Source organism: Eptatretus burgeri, chromosome 7 (genome assembly GCF_056783735.1).
Source record: "Eptatretus burgeri isolate ZD-2024b chromosome 7, Ebu_testis_v1, whole genome shotgun sequence".
NCBI classification, from domain to species: Eukaryota; Metazoa; Chordata; class Myxini; order Myxiniformes; family Myxinidae; genus Eptatretus; species Eptatretus burgeri.
Window position 1 is genome coordinate 91,193,871 of NC_140967.1, and position 17,719 is coordinate 91,211,589.

The following is a 17,719-nucleotide window of genomic DNA, read 5'->3' on the forward strand; positions in this document are numbered from 1 at the left end:
CGAGTGTGCCATAAGGTAAGTGTGGTGTGAGTAACATGGCGTGCGTTAGTGCGTGCATGGAAAGGGTACATGGACAGATCCAGACGGGAGAAATGAATGGCGAGGCTGGAGGGCCGTATAGAGTTATTTTGGTATTCGCGCCGGTCCTGTGAGACGCCACGTATGAGGACCGTTTGGCATTTCGCGAACAGCCCTCGCGCACGCGTCTTCGTGGAGGATTCCAGTGCGGGAAGGTCCCGCGTTTCGAAAGAGACCATCACGCGGACGGTTAAAAGGTAGGCGAGTGTTGGTTGAATTTGGAACACGCGGGTCCCCATCCGAGCGCGTGTGCGGGGCATCACGTGCTGCATGCCGCGTGCTCTGTTCACGGAGCGCGCACCTCGGACAACACACTTGAGCGGGCCCACACAGCAAGCCGTGCAGGTTCCGTGGGCAAGTGACGTCACCGGGGATTTCCCAGCGCGAGTTGCGGGTGAGCTGCACACGTTGGCTCCCGTGGGGAATCCCTCGAAAGCGAGTGCTCGGTGTGATTGGCAGGGTGACGTCATGGCTGCACGGATCGGCCATTGGAGAGGACGTTATCGCCCAAAGAGACGAACGGGCAATCCGTAAACCACCCTGGCGGTGCAAAAAAATAAATACATAAATAAAAAAAGCCTCGCTCCAAGTACACGGCCCGGCAGAGATGGGGCAAGCATCCTGTTTGGGCAAAGGAAGCAATGGTTAGCGAGATGGGTTTAGCTTAGTTAGACCGGCCTCATGGGGGCATGAGCTGTCCTCCATGGGGTCCATGGACTAGTTTGTGTGAAGTTAGGTCAGATTTAGAATGGGAAATGGATTTTGGGGAGACATGGACAGACATGGAATGTGTAGTGGGGACGTAGCTTAGTGATAGTTAAATGGTACGTGCATTAGAGTAAGGGATGACGAGGGAGGACGAGTTAGTTAGGAGAATTTAGTTAGGAGAATGGCAGTGTTGAGTGATGTGAATTGAAAAAAAAAAAAACAATGTACTTGATGATTGAGCGTGGGTCAGCGGGCCCAAGTGTGTGAACGAAGTGAATGTGGAATGCATGGTGCGAATGAATGAGTGGGGGGGAGAAGTGATTCCCACCCAAGTGACCCCGGGGTCAGTGCAATGTTAGTTTGGGGGTGAGTCAAATTTACCAAAAGGAGGTCGTTTTGTTGTTGGTGTGGAAAGAAGGCTCGAAACCTGTTTTGTCGGGTGCAGGAGTCCATGGACCGGCTGGGAGCGTGGCTGTTGAAAGGTGAGTATCGATTTGATGGCACCCCGGGCACCTTACTAGTCGGCCAGAGTAGGCCAAGGGTCCAAGGGACCGGGATAGTGTAGTGGGCACGGGCGACCCGTGAAACGGGACACGTAGCGCCAAAATGCCACGTGGGCATCGGAGGGGGGTATTGCCGGGAAGGGCAACCCCCCGCATTCATAGGGAGCAGATAGGCTCGGAGACAGCCTCAGGGCCCGGGGGTGCCGGAGTTAGAGTTCGGCAGAGGGGGAATCCCGGCCAAGTGAGCCACACTGCCCAGCCATGAAATTGTGCAAGGGCACGGGAGAAAATTTGTGGGCAGGGCCCAAATTAATAATGGACACCAACACAGGCGACGGGAATCATGGTTTTTAGAACCGATAGTTTAAAGTGTCAGGCAAATTGGAAAGCCCCGGGGATAGTTTAAAGTTTAATAAAAAGTAGGATAGTCAGGAGATGTACCCCATCGCGCCATCCATCCTTTCGCTCTACGTAGGCCACTGGACCCACCTTGGGAAAGATTGCTGAACTCTGTGGGAGGCCATTCTGAGGCTTTGCTGGGCCTCGAGACAGGACGCTCGTCTCTTCCCTATTCCCCTCCAACAATAGGAACTTAGGGGTTGGGAGTAGGCTAGTTTGACAGGATAGGTTAGCCGGACAAAGACACAAGGGGGTTAGGGAGACGGAATTATAAGGGGGGAAAAAAAGGGGTCTAAATTTGTTTTGTTGTTGCAAATTAAGGGAGTCGGTATGGACAGAGCCAGGCAAAGGCGAGAGGTTGGGGGGGGAGACAGTAGGGGAGGTCTGAGCCCATTGCCAGAGCGGCCAGCACCACCGCACTCCCTCCAGAACCTCACCGAACGAGACCAGAGGCCGGCCAGGTTCCTACGCCAGCCTGTGTTTGTACTACAGTTGCCTGGTCTGCATTGCCTTGCCATGCCTTGTTCGCCTGCCTCTGCCATAACCCCATGTCTGCTACCCCATATTTGCCTTGCCCCTGTGTCATCATCCTCAACCATGTGCGCCAGGATCATCCAGTGTTTTGCAAGGACTGCCCTGCAGGCAACCTCACCACGGGACTGCATTTGAGCAGCCCGTGCGTCCATTTTGTGTTCTTGCAACCATTTCCATTTCAATGAGCCAGAGAATGCATTGAGCAGCCTGGCCACGCCTTTATTCTTGCATAAAGGCCACGTCAAATGGCCTGTGGGACAGCGCATGGCCTGCCGTGTTAGGGTGAGTTGACTCCAGCAGCTGGGGGTATGAAAGGAAGAAAAAGAAGGTTCACTGAAACACTCAAGGGGGGCCTTTTGAGCAGGCCCTGAGGACGACTGACCTTCAGCTGCTGTGCACTCACCCACACAAAAATGACCGACATTATTGTGCCTTCTTTCCCACAGATCACAGGTCCTGGGCCATGGTTCGTGTAAATATTAGTTAAGATTGTAAATAAGTTTGCAACCCACCTGTAGTTTGTCGTAGCGCCGGCAATTTTAGTTAAGTCATCTGTGCGAATCTGTTAGTGAGTTACGCAGTGCATTAGGCTATTTATTTTTGGGACATGTATAAAAAAAATGTCGCACTCAGGGATCCGAAGGTAAAATGTACTAGGGGAGAACTTACACATGCTGGTCACACGAAAATTCGACTCGGGACGAGTCCGTAAAAAGGGGAGGGGGTCGTGTTACAAATCTGGAAGCCATGAGCACTCAACATACAGGTCCTATAGAACAGTTATATCGGTAAGTACGTGTTTTAGTTAGAATCCATCCCCTAGTCTAATGAGAATTAAATGTTCATGCACTGCAAAGTTATTTTGATAGTTAGGATTTTTACATCAACAACTACAACAACGACGACAACCCTCTGCTCCCGGCATTCTCCGCACGCTCGCTGGTATGCAGGTGTGTGTGGAATTCGTTCGGGGATGGAATTCCATTCCCAAATATGGTCATGAACCGGTTCGCTTGGCTGTGCGCCGAATAAGGGAATGTGTCGTATCCCACCCAATGAGAGCGGGCCACGATGAGCGTACCACACCGAAAAGGGGACAACGGAACGGAGAGCAAATAATCGGGTGGATCTGCTCGAGCGGGTAGAAATGAATCTGCGCCCCGTCTTCACCAGCGGGTGCTCTGGTTCCCAGCTCATCTCGTCGCTGGTGTGGTCTGGCCCTCTGCGCTCATCCCGTCGCTGGCGTGGTCTGGCTCTCTGTGGTCATCTCGTCGCTCACGTGCTCTGGTCATTGCGCTCATCTCGTCGCTGGTGTGGGCTGGCGTGCTCTGGTTCCCGGCTCATCTCGTCGCTGGTGTGCTCTGGTCGCTGCGCTCATCTCGTCGCTAGCGTGGTCTGCGTCGGCTGCCCTTGATCCGTTCCTGCCGACTGGTGCTCCGGGAAGTTGTGGACGTCGAACCGCACGCTCGCGGCCAGGTCGCCAGCCACTTTCTCGTCCCTCAGCTCGACTTCCCTCCGAGCTGAAGGGATAATAAAGACCATTTTGGGTCCGTTTCTTTTGGGTGTGCGTTTGTCTGTGGGCCCATCTTTAACTAGGAATTGTTTAAGTGCTTATGTGTAAATTTGCATTCTCCATTGATCGTGATAACTCTGCCCTTACGTGCTTCCCTCGTTTCCCCGATTGCTGTGAATAAATACCCCATGTGTTAAATGTATCAGCTCGTTTTTGTGGTTCTTCTATTGGTTTAACGTGGTGCGTGTTGGAAGAAGTAAAGAAGGCCGTTGTTGCCATAGTAGTCTACATTTGGGACCGACGGAAGCTCTGTGACCATCTGCCCGGGTTATGCACATGTCGAGCACGCATACGGTTCATCCTGTAATGAGCGCCGTCGAGGGTGTGAATACTCGGTAGCTCGCCACGTGGGTCGAGGTATTTTGAAGTTTGGCAAATAACCCTGTACCACGTGGTAGAATTATTGACGATTCACGGTCCCGTAAAGGACCCGTACCCTCGGCGTTTTCCGAAAGGTACGATCTAGATTCTGGGTGTTCGGTAGAGTCGACCCGACTGCTCCACCGAGCGGTTGTGCTCGCAGCCGATACCCGGCCCGCAACAATATCAACACAATATCAGTCACGTCAATCATGTATCTATTAACATCACCGGATTTCTCTGTCCATTCCTGTCTTTGTCACGCTCTTTTAGTTGGGATGTCGTTATGGTGTTACGTCGAGAACTAGGCTAGCCCTCTGTGGACATGCACGTCATCCCGGCATGCAGCACTGAACTTCGTCACTTCGCTGACAGCAGTTGAACACCATAACCTGCATATCGGATAACTGGAAGGATAACCAATGTTGTTAAAAAGGTGGGGTGGGGGGGGAGTGGGAATTCTTCCCTTTAAACCGCCGGAAAGTGGATGCAGCAACGCGCTGCTCTGGTGCATGCTCCTATCCCTGACCTGACCTGGGGACCCTGTTCAATCCAATATGGCGACCAAACCATGTGCTCTATCAAGTATTCGTGAACACCTTGGTATCCACGAAGCTTGAGAAACGTGTGTGGTTTCTTCTCGATCTGTCAAGCTGTTCTGGAGAAGAAGATTTAAAAATGTTTTTGGGTCAATCCAATATGGCTGCCAAACCATGTGACTGATGTCGTTAAAGGGTGGGAAAGTTTTGTTCCTCATGGATAGGTGGTCATACCTGCAAAGTTTTGCCTCCATCTGTTCAGCCATTTCAGAGATAATTTTTTCAAGGTAAAAAAAATTAAAAATGGCTGCTGAACCTCATGACTGATGACTTCATCAAGTTTGTTTTTTTCTCTCGACCCATTTATCCCTCGATGACCCTCAAAAAACTTTCATGCTGATCGGATAAAGTGTTCTGCATGTTAAATTCTGGCTGGGATACTTCACCAATAACGACGTGGTTAACAACACTTATTCCCCATGGGGAGTAGTTGACATGTGCAAAGTTAAATTTATTTCCATGGAGCAGTTTTGGAGCTACAGAGGTTGAAAGTTTTTCATTTTTTCCAATGTTTGCCACACCACGTGATCTATGATGTCATGATTATCATTACAACATTCTGCATTGAGTATTCGCACCTCTGATGGAAATTTAATGTCAATCGGACAAGCGGTTGCAGATAAAATTAATTTAACAGGGAATCACGGCCGGTCCATCTGAAAACAAGGCCCTTCGGTGACTTCGTCGGTGGAGGCATAACGCCCCTCCCCCCCAAAAAAAACCCCCAACTCTTCATTGGTGCGGTAAAAGTGCAATTTTGTTGTCATCGTTATGTCACTAAGCTTGGATCAATGTTGGTGACAAAATGTGATAATTCACAAGCTGTTTCATAGCCTTGTGAGGTTGGGATTGATCAGTCCAATTTCAATTGAGCTTTGCAAAAGTTGAGGTGAATTAATGAATAATAAATTCCATTTTTGTGAAATCAACAATATAGTTTTGAAAAACAGGGATGTCAGCACAAGGCACACGTTTTGCAGACACAAAATAATGATTTTTTTTTCACGTCATCACGAAGTTGCCATATCGAGCCACAGTAACCGATGACTACTTGTCCGGAGTAATGCATTGATTGTGTCGTACCTTAACATGAAGAAGGTTTGAGAAAGAGTCCAAAATGTACTCCCAAAATCCTTGTCGCTTCTGCGTGAACACAAACATTCATGATGAGTCAAAATGATGTTCTGAATTGGCCGCAAAAGTTGAGCGTCATACTCAACTGAAGGGACAATAAAATGCAGAGTCTGAGTGTACACTTTGAGTATACATGTGAACTATGAACGATTCATGCCAGATGAGGTCACAAATCATTATGTACACAAAATCACGAGCAGAGCAGCATTGTATGATCAACATTCTCATGATTCGGGAAGGTCATCAACAACACAGGTCATATCAACACAATATGAGTCTCGTCAATCATGTATGCATTAACATCACCGGATTTCTCCGTGCATTCCTCTCTATGTCACCATCTTTTAGTTGGGACATCGTTATGTTATTACGTCAAGAACTAGGCACGCCCTCTGTGGACATGCATGTCATCCCGGCATGCAGCACTCAACCCGTCTCGATTACTTCGCTGACAGAAGTTGAACACCGTAACCCATATATCGGATAGCCGGAAGGATAACCTATGTGGTTAAAGGGGGGGGGGGAGAGAGTGGGAATTCTGCCCTTTAAATGTAATGCCTCCAGTGACTTTGTCGGTGTCGGCATAAAAAAATGCCTTTGAATGAACCGATGTACGGGAGAAATCTTTGTAGATTTACCCACATTTCCATGAGGCTCAAAAGACTGAAGGCACCAGTTCAACCATGGCTCATGGAACTAATCGAGGTGAAGGAATTTATGCGAAGCAGGTTTTTAATCCTGAAGAGACGGGATTATTTTGGAAGAGGATGCCATCTCCTACATTCCTCTCCAAGCAGGGAAGATCTGTTCGGGATCAAGGTGGCTAAGAATCGTTTTACCTTTCCATATGGCAACGCAGAAGGCAATGTCGTCATGCTCCTGATGATCCAACAGCCCTCACAAGTTCTACATCCACATCTTTCTAAGCTCTACCCTCCTCCTTACTAGAACAGCATTATCATTATCTCCACACTAAGTCTCTGTGTTTTCTAATTCCAGGAGAGTTAGTGGGGTGCCTGGATACTCAGTCATTTCAAATTGATGCAAAAGTTTGTTTTACTGCTAAATTGAGGGTAAGGGTCTATAGAACGATTTTGGTTCGAGTGTTAAGCACTGCTATAATTTGGGGGGTGGAGGGAGTCATGGGGAATGCGCGCACCGAGAAGCATTTTTCAATAAAACCGCATTTAAAAAACCACATGTTGTATTAGAATGCCGACAGACGTTTGGCAAATGACAAAATGCTTAAAAACATATTTTACCCAAAATTAGTCAAAAAGTTGGGAGGGTAAGGGGGAGGGGGTAATAACTCACAGCTCACACCACTCCAGTCCGAAAAAAATATATTGTATTTTTCTTGCTGTTTTTTCCAGAATATTTCCTGAGATGGCAGGGACAACGAGTTGGCATTTGTGCATGCTATGCCAAAAGCAAACAGAGGAAGAGCTTGTTTGCCCTCTTGCGAATCCCATGGCTAGTCGTAGAGAGGGAGCCTACACAGAAATCACAAGCCTTGTTCGTCAATTCAGAGCAATTGGTGCTGCTCCACACCCAGACGTAGAAATTCCAGATGCAGAGTCCAGGCACAAGAATCATGCATCTTGGCACAAATCCTGTCGTCAGCTTTACAGGACATCTGCACTTGACCATGCAAAAAAGTGTCATTATGAAGGACTGCCTCCAGCAAGAAAAAGATCCCTACGGACCAGCACAGCGGTAAATCGTACTCTGTGTCTCTTCTGTGGTGATGAAACAAATGCAACAGACCATTCTTTCCAGAAGGTCGAACTCACCCCACAGATACACAACAAGGCAGTTGCACTGGGAGAAGACCGTGTCATGGCACTCATGGTAGAAGGTGATCTGGTAGACATCGAAGCAAAGTATCACAGGAATTGCTACACACAGTTCAACCGCCGTTATGTTGCACTTTGTAAACAAGACACCGATAGTGAAAACCATGAAGCCACAACAGAAAATGAATTGCTCCAGTTCATAAAGGAAGAAATCTCTGGAGGTCGCAGATTCTTTGCATTGCAAGATCTGACAGATATGATGACAGAGAGATTGGAACTACATGGAATCCAGAAAGCTGTGAACCGAACACGCCTAAAAGAAACAGTTCTTGAACACTTCCCGAATTTGACGGAAGAGAAGGGTGTATGAAATCGAGTTTTCCTTGTTTGTTCGAAAACGGCTGGAAAGATCATTTCAGATGCAACTCAAACACCAGATGAGGAAGCACGTACACTACTAATGGCAGCATTGATTCTCCGTAAACAGAGATGCCAACTTTTGGAAATCAGAATTAGGGAGGATTTTCAACCGACACCAAATAATGTGCGCGAAGCGCACATCTCGAGCGCGGAGCGCTCGACCCTTGCGGCGGGGTCCAGGGCCCGCCTTAGGGCCCTGGAAGCTCTGGGGTTCTAGACGCTCTCTAGTGCCCTCTGAGCCCTATTTTGGAGCATTTAACATGTTAAGAATTCCCACTTTTTGAACAAAAAAAGGGGAAAATTGTGCACTTTTTAATGTTACATGTATGTTAATATTAGTAAGTTAGGGGACAATCAAAGATTAACAAAAAGCACAAAAGAAGCAATATTTTTCTTACCTTACTGGCTGGTACTACTGCTGCTTGCTTTTTCCATGGCACCTTTGCTGAGTGACAGCTGTGTGGCTCTTTTAGCCCTTCTGATTATGTCTTTGCTGTATTCTCTCTGGTAGCAAGGGGTGCTATGAGCTAGTTTTTCAATTAAGAGAGCTTCGAGGGTTTTGACACTCAAATTGGGACGAAATTCAGTATGATTCTTCCGTACAAGACTGAGTGCCCGCTCACATGATGCGTTCGAATGAGGAATGACCAAGATTCCCTTCATCACTTTGCTCAAATTAGGATACTTCTTGGCACCAGTGCAGGGATCTGTGAGCTGTGAAATCCGATGCCACTGCTCATCCACTCTCACTGTCTCAGTAGCAATTGTAGCTATGGAGGCGTCTGCCTGGTAGTGAGCGAATTCACTCTCAAGACTGTCTATGTCACTATCACCGCCACTGAACAGACAGGGGAATTTCTTGATGAAAAACTCCACACAGTCAAACCCCACTTCTTGGTGTAGCTTAACATCCAGCACCTGAGCATGCTTGGCTAATTCATCATCTAGCGGCCAGGTTTTGAAGATGTAATTGCAGGCTTTCACATAATATGAGCGAACTGCACTGAAGAAACCTTGGATGTCTGACTCACTCAGAGTGAAGGTGGATTTCTTGAGACTCCTTTGTTCCCTTATATACAGTTTGGCATCGTTCCCAATCATGAGGTCCTCATCATTCTTCTGATGATTTCTGTCAGAGAAGGGTACATTTACCAGAGCAACCGATGACACCGATGGTTTCAAAAACCGTACGAAGATATCTTTCAGAAGACCATTCAATTCTCCGTGCAGGAGATGAATACAGGGTTCGTCTCTTTGGAGCAGAAGATTCCCCTTCTCAAAAGCTTGTTAGCATATCGAAGGAAGAAACAATAGAGTTTTGTTTGTGGAGACAAGAACATCCTGTTGATACGTTTTTCTCTAGATTCCTGCACAGTGTTTGAGGAAGATGCGCTTTTAGTTGTAGAACTCGTAGTACACTTAGCCGCAGGGGCGATCACACTTGCGTTTACTGCCAGCAGAAGAGGTCAGACTCGTAGTACCAGATCCAATTTTACGTTTGAGGAGAGAGCTTGAGGTAGGTGCAGCCAAGGAAGAAGACCTCTGATTCGAAGGTTTTGCTGAGCTTCTATCCAAGTGATTTGGCAAAAGCAGAACTTAACTTGGGTCCTTCTTTGCCTGTAGATGGGACTATCACAGTCTTTCTCGACTCTGAAGGGATCTGCTTTGTAGATGAACGTGATGAAGGGCCGGTGATGCTACCTGCTCTCAGCATTGGTTTTGGTGCTGTCCCTGCTGTCTTCTTCGCAGCAGATACTGCAGTGGTAGTGGTGAATGCTGCTCCACTAGTGCTTGATCCTGCAGTGCCAGTACTGGCAGTAGATACAGTGCCGTCCTTCTTGCTCGTTGTTAGAGTCTTGGCTACAGTTGGTTGCATTTTTTCTTCGTACTTCTTCTTTGAAGAAGAGGCGAAGTGGCTCCCACTGTTCAATCAGCCTGTCTAGGCACTGACCAAGGGACAGCCACCTTGTTGCGACATGCTTCAGAATCTTGTGTGTCGGGGCATCACAGAGTTCTTGCAGTGCTTTCACTCCTTTGACGCGTTTACTACTTTTGTCCAAGTAGTAGTAAATATCGATGAGAAAGTTATCTAATTCAATGGGTAAGGCCTGAGCCGCCTTCTTGGCCGTATTGTTCATCATATGGCAAGGGCATCCCATGATGTAGCACTCTGGATTTTGTTTGTGGATATAAGCAGCGACTCCTTTGTGCTTGCCCACCATGACAGAGGCATTATCAGCACAAAAGGAAACACAATTTCCCCACGGAATTTTCCTGTCACTGAACTCATGATCAAGCAGTTTGAAAATGTTTTCTCCAGTGGAATCTTGTTTGCACGCAGGCAAACTTAGCAAACCTTGCTTCACAATCCCAGCACTGTTGTCATAGTACGAAATCAGGACAGGATATAGCTGGGCCTCACCACTGTCATTGCTACTGTCTGTAGCTAGGCTAAATGGAGCTAGTCTAGCAATATCGGCAATAGATGAAGCAGTAACATTTGACAACTCACCAATTACACTGGTCAACAACAAATTTGTTGTCTGCATTTTTTAAGCTGATTTAGGACGAATCTGATGCGCTGAATCCAAAACTCACATTAGTTTTGTTCAATCAGGTCAAGTTTTTGAGATATGGCCACATGTCGTTTTTTACATTTTTGTTCACATGTACGCATGTGTGGAGCATTTTAGAAGAAGTTGGTGGGGGTAAAATGTCATGTCAAATAATTGTTTTGATTGGAAATAATTATTTTAATGACAAGAAGTATTCAGGTACGATAGTTCTAGGTGATTATGTCGAAAAGGGATCAGTTTGAAGTCATAAAACCTCAAAATCTTCCAAAAATTGGTGAGGCAAAGCATAAAGTTCGTGGATCAAAACTAAAGTTAATGGGGCAGATTTTGTAATAATGTGATACAAAAAAGTTGTATTTCTTGAAATAACGAACTCTGAAGAATGTACAATACCTACATGCGCCAATTTATGACATGCGCTTCTGCTCAAGCTTGGAGTGCTACAGTACGAACCCAAAGATTGGAGACTGTTCATTGACAGCAGCAAGCGATCACTGAAATGTGTTCTGCTACACAACGGAAACCAGTTTGCCTCTGTACCCATCGCTCACTCGACTACACTGAAGGAGAAGTATGAAGCGGTGAAGTACGTGCTGGAGAAAATTGGTTATGATCAGCATAAGTGGTTTATTTGTGTTGACCTGAAGATGGTGAACTTTTTGTTGGGACAACAGTCTGGCTTCACCAAGTACCCATGTTTTCTGTGCATGTGGGATAGTAGGGACCGTGCTCAGCATTACACGGAGAAGGACTGGCCTGTGCGGGAGGAATTGGTGCCATGCAAAGAAAGGAACGTCATCAACGACCCTCTGGTGGACAGAGACAGAATACTCTTCCCACCGCTGCACATCAAGCTCGGCTTAATCAAGCAGTTCACCAAGGCTCTGGACAAAGATGGTGACTGCTTCACTTACTTGTGCCAGGCTTTTCCAGGATTGACCATGGAGAAGTTGAAAGCTGGCATCTTTGATGGTTCTCAGATCCGTCAGCTCATCAGAGATCCAGAGTTCAAAAACTCAATGAACGAAGTGGAACTGGAAGCGTGGAAGACATTTGTTTTGGTAGTGAAGAACTTTCTTGGCAACAATAAGGCCAGAAACTACGCAGAACTTGTCAACAACATGCTGACTGCTTTCAGAAACCTGGGCTGCAACATGAGCTTCAAGATGCACTACCTATTTTCACATATGAACCGGTTTCCTGAGAACCTGGGTTCAATGAGTGACGAGCAGGGGGAGAGATTCCATCAGGACATGAAGGAGATGGAGACCAGGTATCAGGGTCGCTGGGACGCAGTCATGATGGCTGACTACTGTTGGAATCTGAAGAGAGACCTCCCTGCCGCTGAACATTCCAGGAGTTCGAAGAAACGGAAGTTCAAGCCCTGAAGTTTGAACAGTGGTGACGCAACATGCAATTTACTTGTACTTACCTTTATCAATGCCCACCATTCAGATGACAGTAATCGATGTTTCTATCATGTAATCAATAAATGTTGTTGGCAAAACATTTTTTTTTCTTAAAAACATGTTTAGGATGATATGTGTTGACAAAAATCAGCTGATAATGCCACAAAAATGTAATTGATTTTGTCACAAGATCTGATTTTTTCAAATCAACTTAGCACAAAAACCTGACCTGATGGAGAGAAACGGATGCCATTTCCTGATTCAGCAGTGCCAGAATACCCTAATTCACTTGTAGAAATCTAAAAACATTCAGAAAGTAAAAAATTGTTGACCAGTGTTATTGCTGAAGTTTTTGTTCTTGCACATCCATACTTTGAAGCAACTTTTGAATCTGGAAACATCTTTTGAAATAGAGGTCCAGCATGATCTGAGACTGATATGGGCAAGTTATGCTCCACAATAAATCCACGAAAGAGAAGTTCCGCTCGGGTAACATCCTCTTCCTCGCTTGTCCCTTGTTTGGTGAAATAATTCAGAAGTGTACCGGTACTCGTGCTCGAAGATCTCTCCTTTGCAATGTCTGTGTGCCGTTTGCTTCCAACGTGCTTCCGAATATCATCGCGACCTCCGTGCTCAACTGAAATATCAACGCTGCATACTGTACAATACGCATGATGAATTCCTCTTTCAGACTTTCGAATACACGGGTATTGGAGACTGTATTCGGTCTTGTACTTCTGAGACCATTTCTTGGTCTTCGTAAGCTTCTTTTCTGCCATTTCGTAATCAACATCGAGGGCTTGAAGCATCGGTAACTTCGGTCGATGTTCCACAGCTGCAGCGCGACTCGTAGAACTCTAGCGGCTGTTAAACACCGCACGGTGGTCGCGACCGCCGGGCTGGTACGGGGCCCAGCTGCATGCAGTGAGCGTATCGCATGCATATACACTGTGCATACATACCGCATGCACTGTATTGCACACATACCGCATGCACTAAATCTCAGTGCATGATCGCATAAGCGAGATCCAGACCCAATGTTTCGCTGCTCCTCATTTGAATTTGCAATTTTTTACGTACAATTTGGTAGCAGCGAACGTTATGGAGTTACCACATGCTATACGTAGCAGACGATGCTTTTCATTCAATTCTCATACTAGTACATTCTGATTAGTGAACAGTGCAAAAATATCAAAATTTCGGGAGGATAAGGATAGTGATCGTAAGGGCGGGAGTTTGGGTGAATTTTCGGAAGCCTCCCGATGAAATCGGGAGGGTTGGCATTGCTGCGTAAAGCTGTTTTGGATCATGACACACCATTCAAGTTTGAAGGCTCATTTCCCAATGGTTGCGAACAATCATCTGTTCCACAGCGTATGAAGTATTTCTTCCGCCAACTCCTCGAAGGACCCAAATCATCACCCGAACAAGAGAATTCCAGGAAGATCCTCTCTGTGAGTCAAGTTGCTATGCTAAATATGACTTCTCTTTCTGCGAACTTGAGTTGCAAGCCTCCCCTTGCATTATTCCTGGACCTCAAATTGCATTCCCAAACAAGAAGGAAGAAGCTTGTAGAACTACTATACAAATATGCTCTGAGCGTGTCATATAAGAAAGTCCTCACCACTGAAGTTAGCTTTGCACAGGCTGTTGCAGATCAAACGAGGAATAACGGTGATATAGTCTGTCCTACAAACATGCGTCAGCACATTTTCACAGTTGCAGCCCTGGATAACTTGGATCACAATCCGACATCACGCACTGCCAGCTCTTCCTTCCATGGAACTGGGATTTCAATTTTTCAGTTCCCTTAATCACAGCAGCCTGGGTTAGATCAAGCATGTCTACGAATCACCTCTTACAAAACAGCAACAGGCAGCAGTGGACCCATCCTGCCTCGTTCATATACGTTTGCACCACCTGTGGGTAGGAATCTTGTCACCCAACCTCCGGTAAAGGATGTGCATCCAGTAGCAACGAGTACATTCGACGAGGAGAAACAGCACGAAGAGGCATGGATGACTGCAGTACATGACATCTTATATGAGGATTCTGATGCAGAAAAGGACACACCAACAATGTGGTCTTCATTCCATGCTGCTCGAACAGATGTTGTTGGACAACCCGAAGAAGGCATTGAAGCCCTCCTGCCACTATTCCATGAGAAAGCAGCCACTCAAGAAATGATTCGACATGGAATGGATCTGCTGAAAAAAAAACAACTGAACACCTCAACCCACACCAAATACCTGTATTGGTTGTGGACAAACCACTCCATGATCTTGCAAAAAAAAAAAAAAAAAAAAATGCAGTGGACCTTCCCGGACATCTTTGGCGAAGACAAGTTTGTGGTCATGCTAGGTGAACTCCACATTGAAATGACTTTGTGGAGTACCATGGGAAACCTTCTGCGTGGGTCTGGATGGCGTGCAGACCTCAAAGAAGCTGGGCTAGTGAAGACAGAAGCAGCAGCCACATCTTTTCTGAAAGCGTCCAATGCAATGAGAACAAGATATGCTCATCAGGTTACTGTTGTGGTACTCGACACCTTTCTAAAACAAGCCTACAAGGACAGTGGAACAGAGATGGCCCTTGAGGAATGGGTCATGCTAACTTCTCAAGAGAGCCCAACGTTCCAATTCTGGCTACTCGTACACAAGTACCAACAGATCATTCTCATGTTCTTCCGAGCACATCGGGAACGGAAGTTCGAACTCATGGTCACTACCCTGTGGAAGCTTGTCCCTCTGTTCTTTGCTCTCGATCACCAGAATTATGCCAGATGGGTTCCAATCCTTATCCGAGACTTGGAAGATCTCCCAGATAGAATTCAGGTTGTTTGAAATGGGACACTGGACAATAACTCGAAGCAATCAGCGTTTCTCATCCTTACCAATTGATCAAGCACATGAGCAAGTGAACAAAAGGGTAAAAGGAGTAGGTGGCACTATTGGTCCCACAGAGAACTTCCTTTAAGTTCAAGGGTAAGAGATACTGCTCCAATGTGATGCAGGAAGTACCGTCCCTCATGGATGAATTTTCCATTATTGTCGACACTCCATTCCAAACATCGCCAAGACTGAAAGAAGTAGCAACGAACTTTGTCTGTAGGCTCGACTCCAATGATCCAAACGAGGGCAACGACGTTGACCTCCTCCGAATGAGGTTGTTCTCACAGAAGACTAGAGACGTGGAGAGAATTTCCCCAAAAAGTTATGCTTTGGGTCAACATATTAAAAGAAGTGTCTTCCAAGCTAGCATCTGGACAACAGCGCACATGTCAATGATGGCTGTCAGCAACCCCACTAAAGGCCCGGTCACACCTTGAGGTTTTAGCCAGCGATGGCAACGTATTAAAATGTATCTAAAACGCTGGCTTACGTTGAACTTTTGATGTTTTTTTTAAAAGATTCGGACGTATTCATAGCGACTTGGTCTTATGTATAACGCATTGGTAACGGACACAGAACGTTTCGTTGTGTTATAGATAACTTATACCAACGAATGCTGAACCTGTTGTCGGCCTACACAACCGATGCCCAACGATAGTCTAACTTAGGCATAGCGCGTTGCATGCATCGCCGACGATGTCGTGACGTAGCCTATTAAAAGGCTGACGCACAACGAATCGAATCAAAACTGCCGTAGAAATGGAAGTGTCAACATCGTGGTCACACCTTGGCGATCTTGCCAGCGTATGCCGACCTAAGAAAAATGTGTCTAAAACGTTGGGGCACGTCAAATACGGTATGAGTAAGTTTGGTATACGTGAGTACAACGCTAAAGTACGCTATCATACGTCGTAGTAAGTAGAGTACGTCAAGAAATTTTAAACATGTTCAAAATTTTACAACGTACTCGGCGTATGACACACGTTCCGCATGCGATGGGGATAAGTTTTACACACGATATGTGGACGCTTACACACGTCCACAAAGGCTACTTATAAGCTACTCATAAGTCGAAACACGTTGCGGTAATGTCTTTTTTACGCGAAACTTATGCTTGACGTGCTTTGAACCAATTCTTTACGTAGTCCCAACACACATCGACGTATGTAGACGTATTCCAATGACGTCTTCCGGTCGACAAAAAAAAAAAAAAAATGAACGTGTTTCTAACTTACAACATCCATATAAAGACGTGTTCCCAGCGGTTTTGGGAATTGGTACATAAAAATGCTGCTCATAAAAGGGGAACCCAACAGTGTTTGAGTCCTTTTTGAGTCGATGTCCATGTCAGCAGTAACAGTATCAGTATCAGCATTAGTATTAGTAGTAGTTTGTTCATGTTGGCAGTAGTAGGTGAGTGTGAGGGGGAGGGTGTGGGTTATGATGGATCGTCCTTGCGTTTAACGATTTAACGATTTAAATGATAAACTCAACGATTTAAATGGCTGCATCTCCACTATTGAAAGTAGACGCTTGCGCTCAACAATTGGATTTTTTTTTACACTCAATGACTTTTAAACGGTACCACTCAGCTATTTTCATTGTTTACAATGAACGATTTAAATTGCTGTCACTCGCCTTTGTTTTTTGACGCTGGGGTTTGGAAATTTGAAGCGTTTCTTCTGAACGTGTTAAAACGCTCAAACTCGACTATTTTAAAATAGACGCTGCCGATGGACAATTGGAATCATAGCCAAGCTAGACATCGAAGAGTGAACACCCTCGTCATGCCGAAGAAAAGTTTGAAGAATGCTGCAAATAAGTGTCCTGGCCGTGGCCGTGGACGCTGACGCAAGGACGATCCATTATACCGACGTCTTTCAGCCTATGAGTAACTTAAAAGTAACGTCTGTCGATGTGTGGCAACGATCGCGTAACGTGCCAACAACACGTTAATCATAGGTTAGAAATAAGTTTCGAGTACGCTAAACATTACCTCGGCGTGTCTCAACTTATGATTAACTTACAAGTAGCATGTGTTGACGTCTGTCAACGATCGCAGACCGTGCATACAACTTGTGGCCAGCGTAGCGGAACGTGTGAGTCATACGCCGGCATACGTCATGAAATTTCAAGCATGAAAAAATTTGAGGACAACCAAAAAGTACAACGTTTAAAGCCAGCGTACAACAACGTATGGCAGTGTTTTTCAGCGTGCTCTCAATGTTATCAAAACTTACCCATAACGTATTCAACGTGTGCCAGCGTTTTAGAAAAAAAATTCAAAAAAAAATCGGCATACGTTGGCTAAAACGTCAAGGTGTGACCGGGCCTTAACCATGGATGGAGGGAAGAGGACGGCAAGCTACTTCCCATTTGGATCTCGCTGCCCCTCGCCAAGGATGTATTTCATCTGGATGTGAAGTGCACTTGTACAAGTGCCTGCTCTCGGTGCAAGTGCACGAGGGCAAAGTTGAAGTGCACACGTCTTTGCAAGTGTCAATGCGAGAAGTAGTTGGCCATCAATTGGCCGACTGGTGTGTGTTTATAACTGATTTATTTGCAACTTTCATATCAATTTGTTCAGGGAGTTATTCAAGCAATTGTCTGAACAGTTATGTGTACCCACAACCACATTGAAGAACAGTCATAAGATGTTTACAAATTTCACTTGACCATCAAGTCGAAGCAGAATTGTCATGTTATTAAAATAGATTTTACCTTAGTGATCTTGCTCTA

General features: G+C 46.0%; 1 pseudogene; it reads left to right on the forward strand.

The window, feature by feature from the left end:
• Positions 1 to 7,188: 7,188 nt before the first annotated feature.
• On the forward strand, positions 7,189 to 15,065 carry LOC147023785 (uncharacterized; annotated as a pseudogene).
• Positions 15,066 to 17,719: the final 2,654 nt, after the last annotated feature.